Source organism: Chionomys nivalis, chromosome 6 (genome assembly GCF_950005125.1).
Source record: "Chionomys nivalis chromosome 6, mChiNiv1.1, whole genome shotgun sequence".
In the NCBI taxonomy this organism is placed as follows: domain Eukaryota; kingdom Metazoa; phylum Chordata; class Mammalia; order Rodentia; family Cricetidae; genus Chionomys; species Chionomys nivalis.
In genome coordinates this window covers 18347388-18364686 of record NC_080091.1, presented here as the reverse complement: position 1 = coordinate 18364686, position 17299 = coordinate 18347388, and the positions used below count along the sequence as shown (strand labels likewise).

Sequence of the window (17299 nt, the reverse complement as noted above, 5' to 3'; positions counted from 1 at the left end):
CTCTCTCCAGTTTATTCTTAGTGATGCTTTCTTGTTTCTTCTTGTAGGTATCAAAATATTACACTGTTTTTCCCAAAATAAATGATACATTAAAATTTCAAAGAACTATTTTTTAAATGTATTAGATGTCACTTTTGCAAAAATTCATATTGTACAAGAATAATAAAAATCTCTAGTGGATTTTTATTACAAGCCTCAATTGAGAATATGCCTCCATAAGATTGGCCTGTATATCAGTCTGCAGGGTATTTTCTTAATTAGTGATTCTTGGGGGAGAGCCCAGTCCATGTGGGTCTTCCTTGAGCTGATTGGTGGTTCTGGGTTCTATAAGAAAGCAGGCTGGGCAAGCCAATAAACAGCTCTCCTCCTTGGTCTCTGTATCAGGTCCTGCCTGCATCAGATCCTGCCTTGCTTGAGTTCCTGTCCTGACTTCTTTTGAAGATGAAATGTGACACAAAAGCACAGGCTGAACAAGCCCTGTCCCCTTCAAGTTGCTTTGGACATCACAGCAATGGTAATCCTAAGACACTCTGTTAGGTTCTATAGACAAAATAGGATAATGACTTTAAATTAGTTTGAGAAAATTAATATTCATTAAATGTTAATTCTTAATGTAAACTCATACACAAATATAAACATATGTGCTATCAATAGATATGTATGCACACACACACACACATATATATACATACAAGCACATCTTCTTTTTAGAAAAATATTCGTCTTTCCAAAATCGTAATAGGCTCAAAGGGGGAGGGGTATTTCAATGTGTATACATATTTTATATGATTGCTTTATCTTTTGACAATAAATTATTCTTTTCTTCTATTAAATTAATTTCCATGATATTGTATTTATGACTAACAAAAGAATGTGTTTTGTCATGGACTATGCCTTTAATTCTTCACTGTAACAGAGCCATCATGCTGGCTTATTACATCATTTAATGCATTTCTTACATTTATAATTTTTTAAACATTTACTGGAACCTTGAGAACATGAAGCAAGGGAGCCCCAACTGAGCTACCCCATCCTCATTTCTAAGACTTTCATAATCTCACTTTTTAACATTTTTAGCATTGTGACTAAAATTTAGCCACAGCAATAAAACTCTTGCCTTCCCACCTGTGTTGGCAGAGGTTTCTGTCCCACCAGGTCCTGCAGCCATTTGGTCCCAAAGAAACACTCAGAAGTCTACGTTAATTATAAACTGATTAGCCTATTAGCTCAGACTTCTTATTAACTCTTACATCCTACATTAGCCCATAATTCATGTCTGTGTCAGCCATGTGGCTTGGTACCTTTTATCAGTGAGGCATTCTTATCTGGCTTCCTCTGCATCTGGGTAATGACTGATGACTGAAACTTTCCTCTTCCCAGAATTTTCCTGTTTTGGCCAATCAGTGTTTTATTAAAATACAATTAACAAATCTTTACAGTTTACAGACCATTGTCTCACAGCACACCCGCCTTCTTTCAGCCCTTTAGTGTTACTATCAGAACTTCTGAGACAGTGCTGGATTCAGTCTTCAAGTCTTGGAATGTGCTGCATTTCTTACACATTTATTTTTATATAAGTATACCCTTACTTTGTCTTTCTAATCATCCTCGTAGTCTTTTTAGGAAGGCATTAAGTTAACTAACTTAAAATTACCTCTTATTTTGTATTTTACACCTGTGTATTTTGGAGTATACTTCCTGTTAAGGTTCCCAGTTCAGTCTTAATCCCATTGTTTCTTAGTTCTATTTCTGAACTCTTCCAAAAGTGAATTTGTTCTTGTTGATCTGTCTTATACATCTGAAAGTAAAGATCAAGGTTCGTTGGCAGTGTTGCAGGCTTGGGTCTTGCAGTTCAGAAATGGATCCCCTAATATGACATGCATGCAGCAAAATGTACATCAAGACTTACCCTGTGGCTCCTGAAACTCCTTGAGTAGCATAAGCAAATTACCATAGGCAAAACTCCCATTGGTGAGAAACCCTGTCTATCTAAGGACTTCTGCTTATGTTAAAGATGAATTCCTTGAGAAAGATGAATGCCATTGTTTAAAATACAAAGTACATATAGTCATCAAAGCAAATATTTAATGTTTAGATTCACATCTTCCCCAACCATTGAACATCGAGACAGTATATGTGTTCAAGAATGTCTTTCACATCATTTTTTAGTAATAAATATGTAGGCAAGATCAAGAATTCATTATGGCAATTTTTTCGACTAAATTACCAATATTATGCTACACACACAGAGAGAGGCACACACACATTTGAAAATATAAGCAAATCAGATAGAGGGGAAAGTTTATTATAGTTTTTTTCATTATAAAAACAAATTGCAAGCTTGTATGTATATTAGGACAATTTGAATCACAAATTTAATGTCATATATAGATACCTATGGAAAATGCATATATATACAATATGATATGCATTTGTAAATCCATGTGTGTATGGCATATACATATCTGTATGCACCTTGGAGAGATAGCTCAGCATTTAACAGCACTGTCTGCTCTTCCAAAGGTCCTGAGTCCAATTCCCAGCGACCACATGGTGACTCATTCAAAAAAGGAAAAAAAATACACCTTTTCATAGTGTATGTCACTCTTTATAGGACTGGGAAACTAATACCAATATGTACTCTATGTCCAAGGGTGTAAGTGGGCACCTTTAATTATTTGTATTATTAAATATTGCTATTATTGGTATTTTTAATTAGAAAATAACATCATTTCTCCCTTCCTATTCCTCCATCTACCTATCCTTTTGCATCTTTATCTTGTAATATGACAAGTCTATAGCCTCTATTTCTTTAATTATTTTTACACACTCACATACACTCACACATTCACACACACACACACACACTCACTCCTCAACACGGAAATACAGACAATCAGTTCAAGTTGTGTGATGCTATTTATATGGATGTGATCTCAGGTCTGACATCCGGGTACTACATAACTGACGGAGGACTCGTCCCTGTGGAAGACAGCTTCGCTGCTCTCAGCATTCCTTAGTTGCCCTGCTTCTTGCCTAATATTGAGGCTCCATGAATGTTCTCCCTTCTGTGTTAACATGCCTATGGATGGCAGCCTTGTTCAGGCCTTGTCCAGGCAGATATATTGATGAAACTTCCTGGGCATAGTTTCCCTGACAATTCGAGGAAACAGTCTCACGACACACTTCTGTTTGTGAAGGTATATTTAACTATTTAAATTAATTTTAAAAGCAACATACAATGGTACTAATAATGAGAAATTAGTAAGAATTTACTCACAATCATATTTACTTGATTACAGTAGCATAACATAATATCTAAGCATAGCATTTACTATTTAAGGGTTCTATTATATTTATTTGGTTTATAGTAATAACAATTTTTACATATAATTTTTAAAATTTAAGGAACATTTACTTGGTTAAAGTAGCACATAGCATAATTTTTATATGTAACATTTATAATATTAGTTAAATGGGCAGAATCACAGCATGCATGTGTGTGTGTTTCTGTTGTCTGTCTGTATGTCTGTGTGGTAGTGACTCAGTCAATATCTGTGACAGCACCGAGGATGTAGCTTAGTGATCAAGTGTAGCTTAACATGCACAGGCCCTGTGGTTGATCTCAGTACTGAAAAAACATATACTATCCAATATCATATTTTCCTTTCTTGACTTTATAATCTTAGATTCACCAATCAGTCACCTGGGATAGGTCTTCCAAAGAAAGAGCATGGGTTTTAGTTTATCCTACCATACATGTCCGGGAATGACTTTTTCACATATTAATGTAAACTTGAACTGTCCTTCCCATTCTAATCACGAATGTTTCTCCAGAGATGTCTGTGGACGATCAAGTCTGAGGGCCTCAGGTCGTGATGCTGAGTCATGTGAATGAGGAACCTGACCCCGATCTGCTGCTCTTTGCCTATCAGTAAATTTCTGTTTCTGTCTGGATGTTTGCCAGTGTTTAAGGTTTGAATCACTTTAGCTATAATATTTCTAACTGGAAAGGTTCTCTCTCTCTCTCTCTCTCTCTCTCTCTCTCTCTCTCTCTCTCTCTCTCTCTCTCTCTCTCTCTCTGATGTCAGTTTCCACTTGGTCCTTTTTTTAAATTGATTTCTTTCATATCATTTCCTTTTTTAGTATTCTGGGAGAAAAATTTTCGTTCTGCATATTCAACATCCCTGAATCTTGGATTTACCCATTCTTCACATCGATTCTCTTTGGTGGTGAGAACCATCTTTGGAGACGCCCAGGTTTGTTTGCCAGCAAATGTGGAGCATGCTGGCTTCCTGTTCAAGTGCCTGTCTTCCACAGAAATTTCTATGTGGTCTGTTAGCAGGTAATTCTGTGATGTTGTGTCTATGTAAATTTGACTGTTAGAACAAAGAATAAATGTTATGGCTCTAAGGCCTATGGTGTGTTGGGGGGGGCGAGGGGGAAGAGCAAGGACACTCAGTTGCTCACAGAAGTCACACTGCTGAGGTGTTTTGGGAATGAATCCCATTTCAAAGGGAAGAATCATGGCTTCACAAGGTTTTTACAAATATGACAGTGACTTTTCCATAAGACAAGCGTTCCCACAGCTCTCCAAACAGGTTACTCCATGTGGACGTGGCTGTATACATTTCCATGGATCTGCCTACTGGTCATTCAGCTGTGTATTCACTGTGTAGTCTGTGGGCTCCAAAATTTCTTCATGTTAGTTGTTTTCAACTATTCAGCATTTCTCAGATTTTAAAAAGTTACCTGAGTGCTAGGCAGAGGCAGACAAATCTCTGAGTTCAGGGCCAACCTGTTCTACAGGGAGTTCCAGGATAGTAAGGGCTATACAGAGAAACTCTTCTTCAAAAACAAAAGCAAAAAAGCCAAAAAAAAGTGACTAGAAAGAAACAAAACTTTTCTTTTTTGTTTAATATAATACAGTAAAATAATTTTCCAGAATTCTCTTATACTAGTACAATCTAAAAGACTTCAGAGTATAGAGATGTGGAGGTAAGAAATTCTATTGTTACAGTTGCCTAGTAGTTTTCTTTTTTATTAAAATGTAATTACATCACTTACTCTCTTCCCTGTCCTCCCTCCAATCCATCCCATGCCCCTCCCTCCAATTCCTCCTTTGCCCCCCCACCCTCTCTCAAATTGATGGCCTCTTTTGATTATTATTGCTACATACACACACACATACACACACAAACACACATACACAAGCATAAATATATAAATATAACCTGCTAAGTCCATTTCATGTGGCTTGTGTGTATATGATCTCAGGGTTGTCCACTTGGACTGGCTAACCAATAGGGGACTCATCCTTGGGAAAAGTTCAATTATCCTTCTCTCAGCAGTCACTAGTTACCTCTTCCGCTTTGTCTAGGAGTGGGATCATGTGACATTTCCTCCTTACATATTAGCATATCTGTCAATACTGTCATTGTTCAAACCTTGTTCAGGAAGCCATATTTCTGAAGTGTCCCCAGTGTGACTTCCCTGTAATTTCTAGGAGACACAACCTCACAACAGCCTGGCCTTCTGACTCTGCACCCTCTTCCACTAGGGTTGTATAGGTTTATCTGTTGGGGCTGGGGTCCCCATGATGTGCTGTTCTCTGTATGATGGAATCCTGTGGTTTTCTGTAATGGTCTCCCTTTGCTGTGCAGAGAAGCCTATTTGGTGAGGGGCAAACTATTATACTTATCTATGGGGAGAAGGATATGTTTTGGGCACTAGGTAAGAATTATTCTGATCTAGTAAGCTGATGGTAGTAGGTTCCTCTCTAAAATCTGGGACCTCTGAGTAGTTGGCTAGACTTCTAGAGTCAGACATGATCCCCATCCTAGTGAGTGGGCCTTAAGCTCACTTAAAGTGCTCTTGGTTACTGCCAAGAAATGAGTGCCACTATTGCACTCATCTTGCCATGATGGCCGTTGCTTTAGCTCAGTGGCACTGTATCTGGATAGGGCTATTGATTGACTTCCTCCCTTGGCGCTTACCCAGTCCTTTCTCATACTGCAAAAGTTAGATTGTAAGGAGGAGGGTTTCAGGTTATATCCCCCTTCAAATTGCCTAAATCCTTTGTCCAAAGTACATGGTGTCTTCAGCAATAGGGACTTACCCTCCATCCTTGAGAAACAACCAAAGACAACAGCAATAGGTCCTGGGTTTAGGAGTCAATTGGACAACTTTGACCAACAACTTGAAAGGAGGTTTCTTACTCCTGGTACTGGGGATGTTGTTAGATAGTCTATAGTTCTTGGGGGAAGTATTCTAGCCAAAGTGGCATAACTTCCTTTAAGGAGAGAGAGAGAGAGAGAGAGAGAGAGAGAGAGAGAGAGAGAGAGAGTGTGTGTGTGTGTGTGTGTATGTGTTCATTGTGTACATGATTCATTAAGGCTAAAATAATATTATTCCTTGAGGTTGTATCAAACATCCTTGCTATTATTTATCTTTCCTCCTTCTCTCTCCTCTGTATTGGCCTTCCTCTCCTATCCCCAGTTAGAGACCCCCCCTGCTTTTCCCCTTCTTCCACTTCCTCTTCCTGTCACCTAAATCCTGCTTCTTCCTTCTTTATCCCTCGCCTTGCTCCCAGTTTGGTCCCTGGTTTCTGTGGGCTCTTAGGATGGACACTTATGTCTGAAGATTTGGAGCTAAGAGCCACAAATGAGAGAGAACACATGGTGACATTTGTCTTTCTGGGTCTGGGTTACCTCACTCAATTTCTTTTGTAGTAATTTCCATTTACCTGCAAATTTTATGAGTTCATTTTTAGTTTTCAAACCTCAAAGAATATGTTTAAATTACATTTTCTACTTTTAATACATTGAAAATTTAAGAGCCTGGTCAATGTACGCATACTGCCATGGAATATTTTTAAATCAAGCATGATTATACTCATAAATCAAATCTTTTGCGTAAACTTGATGTCCTAAAGATTGTTATTTTCTGATTCTGTGCTCCAAAATTCTTTTCCATTTGTAAACTCTGATTAATTTTAAAAACCTCAAGTACATACTGTGATTACTTCAGTCAAAAAACTGTTGTGCATAACGATTTGCACACACACTTAAATACAACTTTCTGTTTTAAACAAATGGCCACTGTGCAAGGAAGACCCTGAGCTCCAAACAGAGGCTAAGAATTCTGAAGAGAAAACCATGCTTATTAGGATATGTCAAACCAGAGTATGCCAGTACCCAAGTCCCCAGATCCCTTCTTTCATGATTTCGAGCCTTTGAACATCTCTGGATCGCATTTTCTTAGTGGTAAAATATTAATAATAATAGTACAAAATTGCCTGGGCAGTAATGAGACACAGCAATGTTCTTTGTGTAGCAAGTCCCCATGCAAATACACACTAAAATTCTCGCCGGGTAGTTACAGTTGGGTGTATGATTAGTATCTCCCACAGAGATGTGATTTCCAACTCGGAAGGATAACCACTGTAGAAATAATTGTTAGGATATTTATTATGGGCCATTGCCATTCAGAGTTCTTCTTCTGCTCAAATGCTGCTTAATGTCCAGTTAGTAAAGCGAGTAAACTCAGTTTCTGACTTAAATGGACTATGAATGAAGGTCTAAAGAACGGTTTCATTTACGCATTTAAATAATTGCAGGAGTTCAGTCAGATGGGAAATACTTTGGGTTCATTAATAAGGACTGGTTCAAATTACATTATGAATGAATTCCTGAAACACCACTTCAGCTACATGTTATTTTCTTCAAGCACACATCAGCATCGTTGGCTGAGGAAGAGTCATACTCCTGAAAACTGGATCAGAAAGCGTTAGCTCAGGTAGGAGACTGAAGGGACAGGGCAAGGGTCTCTGGGAGCAGAAGCATGAGCATTTAGCAACTGAAACACAACCTGGCTACCGCCCGGTCTCAAATATAAACATGGAAAGTCAAGAACTCAGAGCCAGTCTAGCAGAGGCTGAGCTTCAAGTCAGGCTGGCTGCTGGTTCTCTCTGAAACAAGATTTGTGTCCAAAATCTCTACCTTCACCATCTTTGGCAACTTGCAACTGCTTCTTCACTACCTCCATGTGAGTATCTGCCCATAGCCTTCTCACCTAAACACGGTGCCCATAGTGCATTGCCAACTTGCTTAGATTCATGTTGGGTCTTCTGGGCCAGGATCATCAGGAAACATGAGGGACAGATCAAGTCAGCAGATGACTTTGAAAACGAGTTTACTAAGTCATCAGGTCTTCTTGGGCATGTGCGCGATGCACAAAACCTCTGTATACGAATCCATGACTATTGCATCCTCAAAACACCATTTGCCATACAATAAACATACAAATTCAGCTCTCCTGCTCATCATTGAAAACACTAGTTGGCTTTTGTCTAATTTCAAAGATTATTGTAAGTATTCTGGAGCCTCTGCGGGGGCATTTTGTGTGGGGATTTGCCTGTGTCTGTCTGTGCGAGTGTGGGACTGCATTTACATGCATTTGGTTGCTCCTTTTAAATACCATTAAAGAAAGAAGATGCAGATTTCATAACAGCCCACCTTGAATGCTAATGTCAGTCATCGCAGTGTTTGGGGTTCAGTTTGGGACCTCTGAGAAACTTAATCTTCTCATCTTTAAGATCGGTGTAATGTTATTTACACACACGTACAGCTGTCATGGTTAAAAGGGGCACCGTAAAAAGGCCTCACACAGCTTGTCCATATATGAAAAGGGTGGTCTCTTTCCCAGTGACTCTCTCCACAGAGAAGGAAGGTTCCGACATTAATGTTACTAAATTTAGTTTATGAAGATACGTGGAAAAAAACAGTTGGGAAATTCAGTGCAGACACTTTAATCAACACTGTCAGTGATAGCAAAGGATGGAGCCTGAGCTTGAAGAATGGAGTCAATGAGTTCTAGGGAAAGACAAAACTTCCCATCATTTAAATTGGACATTGCTAGAGACCTCTAGGGTTAAAAAATGTGACTTTGAAAATCGGTTTATTTATTTATTTATTTATTTTATTTTGGTTTTTCGAGACAGGGTTTCTCTGTGGTTTGGGGGTTTATTTATTTTTATTTTATGCGTTAGCCTGCATGCAGGCATGAACACTGTGTGTGCAATGCCTGGACGGGGCCAGAAGGGGGCATCAGATCCCCTGGAACTAGAGTTACAGAAGGTCATGGGCTGCCAAATGGATGCTGGAAACCTATTCAGGATCCTTTGCAAAAGCAGCAAATGCTCCTCACCACCAAGCCATCTTTCCACTCCCAAAATGTAAAAAAAGAGAGAAATATATTCTCTGGTTTATATCTGTATACCATACCTAGAAGATTAAGCCTTTCGTTGCTCAGACAAAACTTACAGTCTTCATGTATCCTTTCATTAAAATAGCTGAAACAGTTTTCTTCATGCTGCTAGATGCAGGTATCTGCTGTCGTGTGCTACTAAAACAAAGGCCGCTGGGCCAAGACTCCCCGCCCTGCTGTGTTTCAGCATAAATAAACACAGGTCTGTCACGCTAAGACTTGAACATATCCAACCAGAATGTCTCACATCAGCTGCCAAAACAGTTCTCCTTGGCTAGCACTCGGCCCGGCGTGGAGATTATGTCCCGATATGCACTCCTGAGAAAAGCAGAGGCCATGAAAACATCTCTCATAAAAGGCACTAGACACATGACTAATGGTGACGACATTGGAACTCTAATAGTGGCGGGGAAGTCTCAGCTCTCAGTGACTGGCAGCACAGAGCCCCAAGTGGTACCGATCTAAATTGGGCAGTGAAACCTCAAAATCTGTTGATGCGGACCTGTCTTTAGATCAAACTTGTGGGAAGTATATTGTGTGGGATAATCCCCACAGTAGCTCAGAAAGGTTGAGGAATTAAGCCTTTAATATTTTACAAATAGAGGTCAATGATGTACCGAAGGTCACATAAGCTGTGCAAACCTGGTTGACTCTGGAACTGTGTCTTGAGTTTCTATAGTTAATCACTCAAAGTGAGAAAAATAAATATCTTTTTTAAAGAAAGAAGGCAGGAGATACAAATTATAAAGCTCTATTTATACCTGACAGAGTAGGAGAAATTGATGTCTGCAGATACTTTATATATTGATTTTCATTAAATACACCTGGAATTCCTGCTGTATTTAAGACCTGTTCTCAGTGCATGCTAGAAACCTTGCTCAGGAAGCAGACGATTCAGTCAAGGCAAATAAGACATTCTGCTATAACCAAAAGGTTTAGAAAAGTACTATAGCTGAAAAATAGAACAAATGGAGTCTTCCCCACGCAAAATCTTTTGGGGATTTCCAAAGGTGAAAAGAAGAAAATGAATCGTCATGAGCAACATTCTTAAACCTTTGCTGGTGCGCCAATCATGTGCTGGACTCACAAGCACACGTAGGATGGGCTGGACTCAGATCTTTAGGATGGGAGAAAACCAGAAATGTGAGAAATTAGGTTGTTATTCTGAGAAATGTCACCAGAGGCAAAAAGGTCTTGTGTGGGGAATTAAATCAGACACAAAAGGACTGAGGAGAGAGTCCTAAGAGGGCTGACAAAGAAAAGAGCTGATGAAGTTACACTAAACATGAGCAGGGATATACTTTAGGACATAATTTATATGAACTTATAAATTATGTATTTTGAATTATACAGCTTATATACATCTATTTTCATGTTTCAAGTTTGTCACAAAAATTGTTATTCTCGATATACAATATTATACAATATTATATTAAATACTATATATATTTTGTATTCAAAGAATTTCTATGGGTCTGGAAAGCATCTCGGAGGTACTAGGAGAGTAACTTCAAGGCCTTGGATTCAGTTTATACATTCTACAACTAATGGGGGGTGGGCTTCTTTTCTTAGCCTTATATATCCCACACATAAATTCTCTTTCCATTTTACATAGAACAACTTTTCAAAAATGGGATCGCTGAGTAGAATAACAGTATCTTTAAGCTTCACAGGTGAATAAAAACATTATCTCATTCACACACACACACACACACACATAGATATATATGAAGTTATTGATCTATTTGAATTCCTCACATTTTAAATTAGCTGTTGTTTTTCCTTTGCAAATCCAAATTAGGTCAAATGGCCAAACTTCTTAATGTGAGTTGAGTCACACATCTCAGCAAGGTGAAAAATCGGAAATCAATTGAGCAGAGCCAGCCAACGTATATCTAGGAGTTCTGCATTGACCATTAAATAATCCAATTTTTTCACTTGGCGAAGGTTTCTCTTTGTCTTCGCCTGTGAGTCATCTCACTTGGAAGTTAGCTACTTACTAGACTCCTGGACAGAAACATATGTAGACGTTAAAGCTCTTCAGTTGACTCATATGTGTGATATTTTAAGTTCTAAACTATAGCCAGAATGACTGCTTGGGTTCCAATTTAAAATGCCATATTTAATATTTAAAATAACATGCAATCTTTATACATCTAATTATTTCGTTTCTTCATCACCATTTTCTTGTACAAATTTAGAAAATAAAGAAAAGTAAATTGTCTAAAAACCAGGCTTATCCAAGTAAGAATGAGGTCACCTTTTCTTAATTAAAAAAAAGTTTTAAAGTATTTTTTTTTAATGAAATGAATATTAGTTGTTGCGACTCTCACTTTCTCACCAACAGAACAATAAAAATGTCATGGTCCATTACCTTAAATTCTCAATGACTTTCATTGCTACCACATTGACAAAAATCTTCTAAGGAATTTCCTTAATTGCAATTACTTGGCATATTATATTTAACCTCAGTCCCTTATTTGAGTATGTCTTCCAGAAACCCATATTCACAGAGACTCAAGTTCCTTAGTTATAATGGTATAGTTTCTCACATTCTTCTGCATACTTTACATCATCTTAGTGATTAATACATTATAAAACTTTTGTGAATAACTTATATGCTATATTAATTAGAGAATAATAGGAAGAAAATACACATTCAGTATAGATATAACTTTTCTGAATCTTTAATCTACATATGTAGTACTGACTGTCAAACTAAGTTAATTTATTATTTCATATAATAGGTACTGTTTTATATAGAGGTACTGTTTATTTACTTTAAATATTTAGATTGTTGAAGTTCATATTCTGACTTAGTAATGAATAAGGTTTATCTTTACATCATATAATACATTGACTAATCATTTAGTGTGGGCAAATTTCAGAGTTTCATCTGTTTTCATTCATCTTTTGGCCACACCTTAAGAATGCATAGTCCCAGGCGGCCGGTTCACCTCCTGGTGTGTTTTAGTCAAGTTGGAACCCTGTCTACATGATCTGTTCCCACTTTGGCTTCCCTGCTCTAGAGTGAAGGAGTCACTCATGGCAAACCAATACTGTAACGATTATAGACTGCTAGAAAAGTTTCTTCGCAAATAGCTGTTTAACACCACCAAGAAGTTAGGTTAAAATTGTTTCAAAGTCTAAAATTAGTTACATTTTAAGCTAACTGCATATGCTTTTATTGTCTCTGATCTAAAATATGATCCCAGGAGGCTGTGAAAAGCGTGCGAATTACAGAAAGCTAATTTGCTCCAACAGCGTCGCCTCCCATGCAGTTGGGAGGTCTATTAGAACCAGTGAATTCTCTGTTATTTGCATATTAATAGCACCTGCTGAAACACTCTGGGATTTACTGCCACTGCCAGCAGAGGGACAGAAGTAAAATATATAAAATTCCTTTCATTTCACTGTGTTAGGCATAAAACACTCAGGATGAACTAAGGATTCTGAATTAATAGCAGGAGTGGATGCGTTCATGTTGCACGTGGTGGCTGAGTGCCTTGCTCATGATAAACTCTCACTTGTGTAAGTGACTCCAGACAAGGTCACTAGAGCCTTCAGATAGAAAGTATCTCCTTTTCCCAAGAGAAGCCAGAGGATGCCAGCACAAATCCTTGTGCTTTTCTGAGCTTATGTACTGAGCAAGTACAGTATTGTAACAAAGGAAACTCAGATGCAATGATTTTAAAATAACAATGACTTCGAGTCTCTGGATAATCTGGGTTTGGCTGCTGCTCGTTTCTAATCAATGCAAATATATATCCAGCACCGACTTAAAGAATTTCTCCATAGCCAATTTTACTTTTCCTTCTGATCATGAAGTTTCTTCTTGCTTTCCTTCCCCTGTTGAAACAATAAAGAGGTCTTACGGGCACCTAGAGTTTATGGTATTTTGAAAGAAAGGATACCTTCTTGTTTTCTTTAAAGAACATAGTTTTTCTTTGATTTCCGTGTCTTACATTTGGAACCCAGGACTACAGAAATATAAGATCCATGCTAACCATATATCAGCTGATAGTCACAAAAACTATCTAACCAAAGATATTCTACACATCCCTTTTCTAAGGCTTCCTGCTACTCTCCCACCTAAGGAACATATCTTCTATATGCATCCACTTGTTACAATTAGACTTCTATTCAGACCTAAGGAACATACCTTCTATATGCATCCACTTGCTACAAATAGACTTCTATTCAGTCCTAAAATCTCAAAGTCTAGTTAGGAGGCAGTAACTGGGGACATATACAAAAGGAAACCCTAGTAAGGTTTTTACAGAAATGCACCATTGAAATACTACCAACTGTAGTAGCTCATGTCTGTAATTCCAGCACTGAGGAAACTCAGGGAGGGAGCAAATTCAATGATAGTCTGAAACAGGTAGTGAGCTCCAGTCCTACAAGGTCAACAAACAAATAAATTGTGATGGTTTGAAGCAGACTGTCCCCCAAAGGTTCTTACATTTGAATAATTGGTCCTCATTGGTGGTCGTTCGGAAAGATTAAGAGCTGTGACTTTGTTGATGGAGGTGTGATGTTGGAGCTGGATCTTGAGGTGTTGAAAAACTCAGCTCCATTTCCAGTATGCTCTCTGCTTTCTGATTGGGGTTCAACGTGTGAGCTCTGAGATATTCCTGCCTTCACAAGCTCGCTACAGTACTGTGGATTCTAATCCTCTGAAACATAAACCCAATTAATAGTTTTCTTTTATACCTTGCTTTGCTCATAGTGTTTTATCACAGCAATGTAAAAGTAACTAATACTCAAATAAACAAATAAAACCCATCAAACATGCAAAACAACAAAGAAAACAAAAACAAAAAGCAGAGACATATACACAACTAAAAGGACACAAACATTTTCAATATGACGTTAGACTGGACATTTAGATCAATTTGTTTACTTTATGTGTAAAAATAATAAGGACAAACTAAAGAGAAAAGATTTATTTTAGTTAATAGTTTTGGAGATTTCAATACATATTTGATGATTTCTTTGGCTTTGGAGCCTGTAATGACATAGTGTTACTGACAGCAGCATCCATCTAGAGGATGAAGTCCCTTCACTTTATGTAGAGAAACAGGAAGAGATCAGAGTCCCACGACTCATTTCAGTGGTACTGCTCCAATGAAGGAAAGACCGCTTGCTAGACCTCAACTCTTAGGATTCCACTACCTTCTAACAGAGTTACCAGAACAACCTGGACCTCTCAGGAACACATACCTAAATTGTAACAATAAAGGCAGACTTGCTTACTAAAGATAACTCATTTCAAAGTTTAATCATATCTGGTAAGTTTATCCATCATTTGCATGTTTCCTCCTACTTATGAACGAGAGACAGAAGAATAGAAAGATTGAGTCCATCAAAGGTCAGACAGTTAGTAAATGTTGTAATAGCAGTTGAAGTACAAGTTGATGAACTTTAGCTACATTCTCTTTTAATATATAGAAATATATAATATACAGAATATATTTTATTAATTCTTTAGGCATTTCATATAGTATATTTTAATCACATTAATACAATTCTTCCCTTTAGCTTCTTCTAGCTCAACCCACACCTCCATTTTGCATCCTCTGGGTCTTTGTTGATGTTGCTTTATTTTGTTTAAGTTAATGACCCATTGGCTCTAATTTGGGCTTTCTATATACTTCTGGGTGTGGGGCATGATTGATCTACCTGTAGCCATACTTGTAAAGGAAATTGATTTTCCCTCTCTATGAAGCCATCAACTGTCCATAGCTTCTCAGTTGGGGGCAGGACCGAATGAACCCATCCCTACTCTTTACTAGAATTGTCAATGACTTGACCTGGTGCAGGTACCTATGTGTGGTTGCTGTGAGTTCATAAGGGTAACAGGCCTGTTGTGTTAAGACACACATTTTCCTCAAGTTCTCTCGGACCTCTTGTTCTTACAAACTTTCCACTCCAGTTTTAATAATGGTCCTTGGTACCTGGTACAATAAATATACATCACTTGTGGCTGATCTCTCCACAGCCACTTATTCTCTGCACTACGATTAGCGTTGAGTTTCTGCATTAATTGTCATCTATTACACAAAGAAGCCTCTCAGATGAGGTTTGAGAGATACACTAATATGTAGATGGAGGAAGGCAAATTCAGACAGCAGTTTGATATTATGTCCATTTAATAATATTAGAGTAGAAGGATTACCCCTGGGTCCTATGGCCTCCCCAACCATGAGTTATTATACATATTTTCCATGTGTATTCTCCTATGAAGTAGATCTTAAATCTCATCAGAAAGCAATTGGTTACTCCTGTAATACTCATGCCACTATTGCATGGTTGATCTCAGCCTGCCAGTCATTATTTCAGTTCTCAACACTCCCACCTGGGTAAGACCATTGAAGATTTTTTTTTTTTTTTTATCCCTCAGAATCCTGCAGAGCACCTTTCCCTAATTTGTGTGCTACTCAACGTGGAGGAACATTTCTGGTCAGTAGTAACTTGATTTCTCCATGTCCTCTGGTGTCTTCAACAACAGAGATTTGATATCGGCCTATGGTTGGAAATTAAGAGCCACAGTAACAGGCTATTTGATTTTGGGAGTGTTTCTAGGACACCTCTGATCAACAACTTGTGAGGTATTCTACACCTGGCACTGGGCCTCTGATTTGCCAATCTATGGCTTCTGGGATGAGCAATCTCTGTGTAGGATAAGTAAATTAAACTTTTTTATATGAGATTATATAGATATATATGAATGTCTGTATTTTACACATCTGTAGCATTAGTTATTCTTCTTTCCATGCCCTCCTCTGTCCTGCGTTCTTACATTACCTTCCATATTGTAATTTGTCAGTGAATGAGTATCCTGTCACATTGATGGAGGAAGCCTACTTTAGAAATTTACTAGGACTATTAGAAATTTATTAGGTTTTATAAATATAATAAGTTCTTGCTTGTCATGATTCACAAAACTGTATAAATGGTTAGCTGTAATCACTTAAGCATAATTTATTCAGATCAGCCCCAGTGCTTGGACATGAGAAAGGTTACGTCAATGCAAATGTTGATTGCTGATCACTCCATCTGATAAAAGATAACAGCCCTGTCAAAATAATATTGGAGAAAATATAATCTTAAAAAAAACTGGAAAATGAACAAAGTCTCCCATGTTCCCTAAAGACATAATTGACTTATAAAGTTGCACTCAGTGCAGTCATCTTTCGGTAACTCGCCAAAATGACAACTCAAAGGGAAAGAGGAGGGGCACTCACTATATATTCTCCAGGCCCTTTAGGAAACATGGAGTTGTTTCTTTGGCTATGTACATGGGAATCTACAAGAAGGATGATATTGTAGACATCAAGGGAATGGGCGCTGTTCAAAAAGGAATGCCCCAGAAATGTTACCATGGCAAAACTGGAAGTGTCTACAATGTCACCCAGCATGCTGTGGGCATCACTGTAAACAAGCAAGTTAAAGGCAAGATTCTTGCCAAGAGAATTAATGTGCGGATTGAACACATCAAGCACTCGAAGAGCAGAGACAGCTTCTGGAAGCAGGTGAAGGAGAACGAACCAGAAGGAAAAGGAAGCCAAAGAGAAGGGCACCTGGGTTCAGTTGAAGCGCCAGCCTGCTCCACCCAGAGAAGCACACTTTGTGAGAACTAACGGGAAGGAGCCTGAGCTGCTGGAGTCCATTCTATACTAATTCACGGCCTGATGTTCAAAAAGAAATAAAAGAACAGGACTGTAGAGGATTTTTCTTCAAATAAATCAATCAATCTGCATTCAGAAATGGACTACTTCCATCTTAGCAATACTAGGGTTCTGGTGTCAGCTCCAAGTTCAGAACAGTTTGTCCTTCCCTCTTTGCTGGGGGTGTTAGATCAGCAACTAGTGTTAAGAACTCACCACACTTCTGTGCCTTAACCAACAAAAGTCATTTCTAATCAGATGAAGTTCAATGTGATGTTCTTTGTCAGTGTACCACTGTCTGTAGAGACCGAAGTCCGCTTTACTCTATAACCCCGCTATCTCCGGAAGTACAAGTGTCT

At 38.2% G+C, this 17299-nt stretch overlaps 1 pseudogene; it reads left to right on the top strand.

Moving 5' to 3' along the window:
• Positions 1–16953, top strand: part of LOC130875688 (60S ribosomal protein L21-like) — a 133125-nt pseudogene extending 116172 nt beyond the window's left edge.
• Positions 16954–17299: the final 346 nt, after the last annotated feature.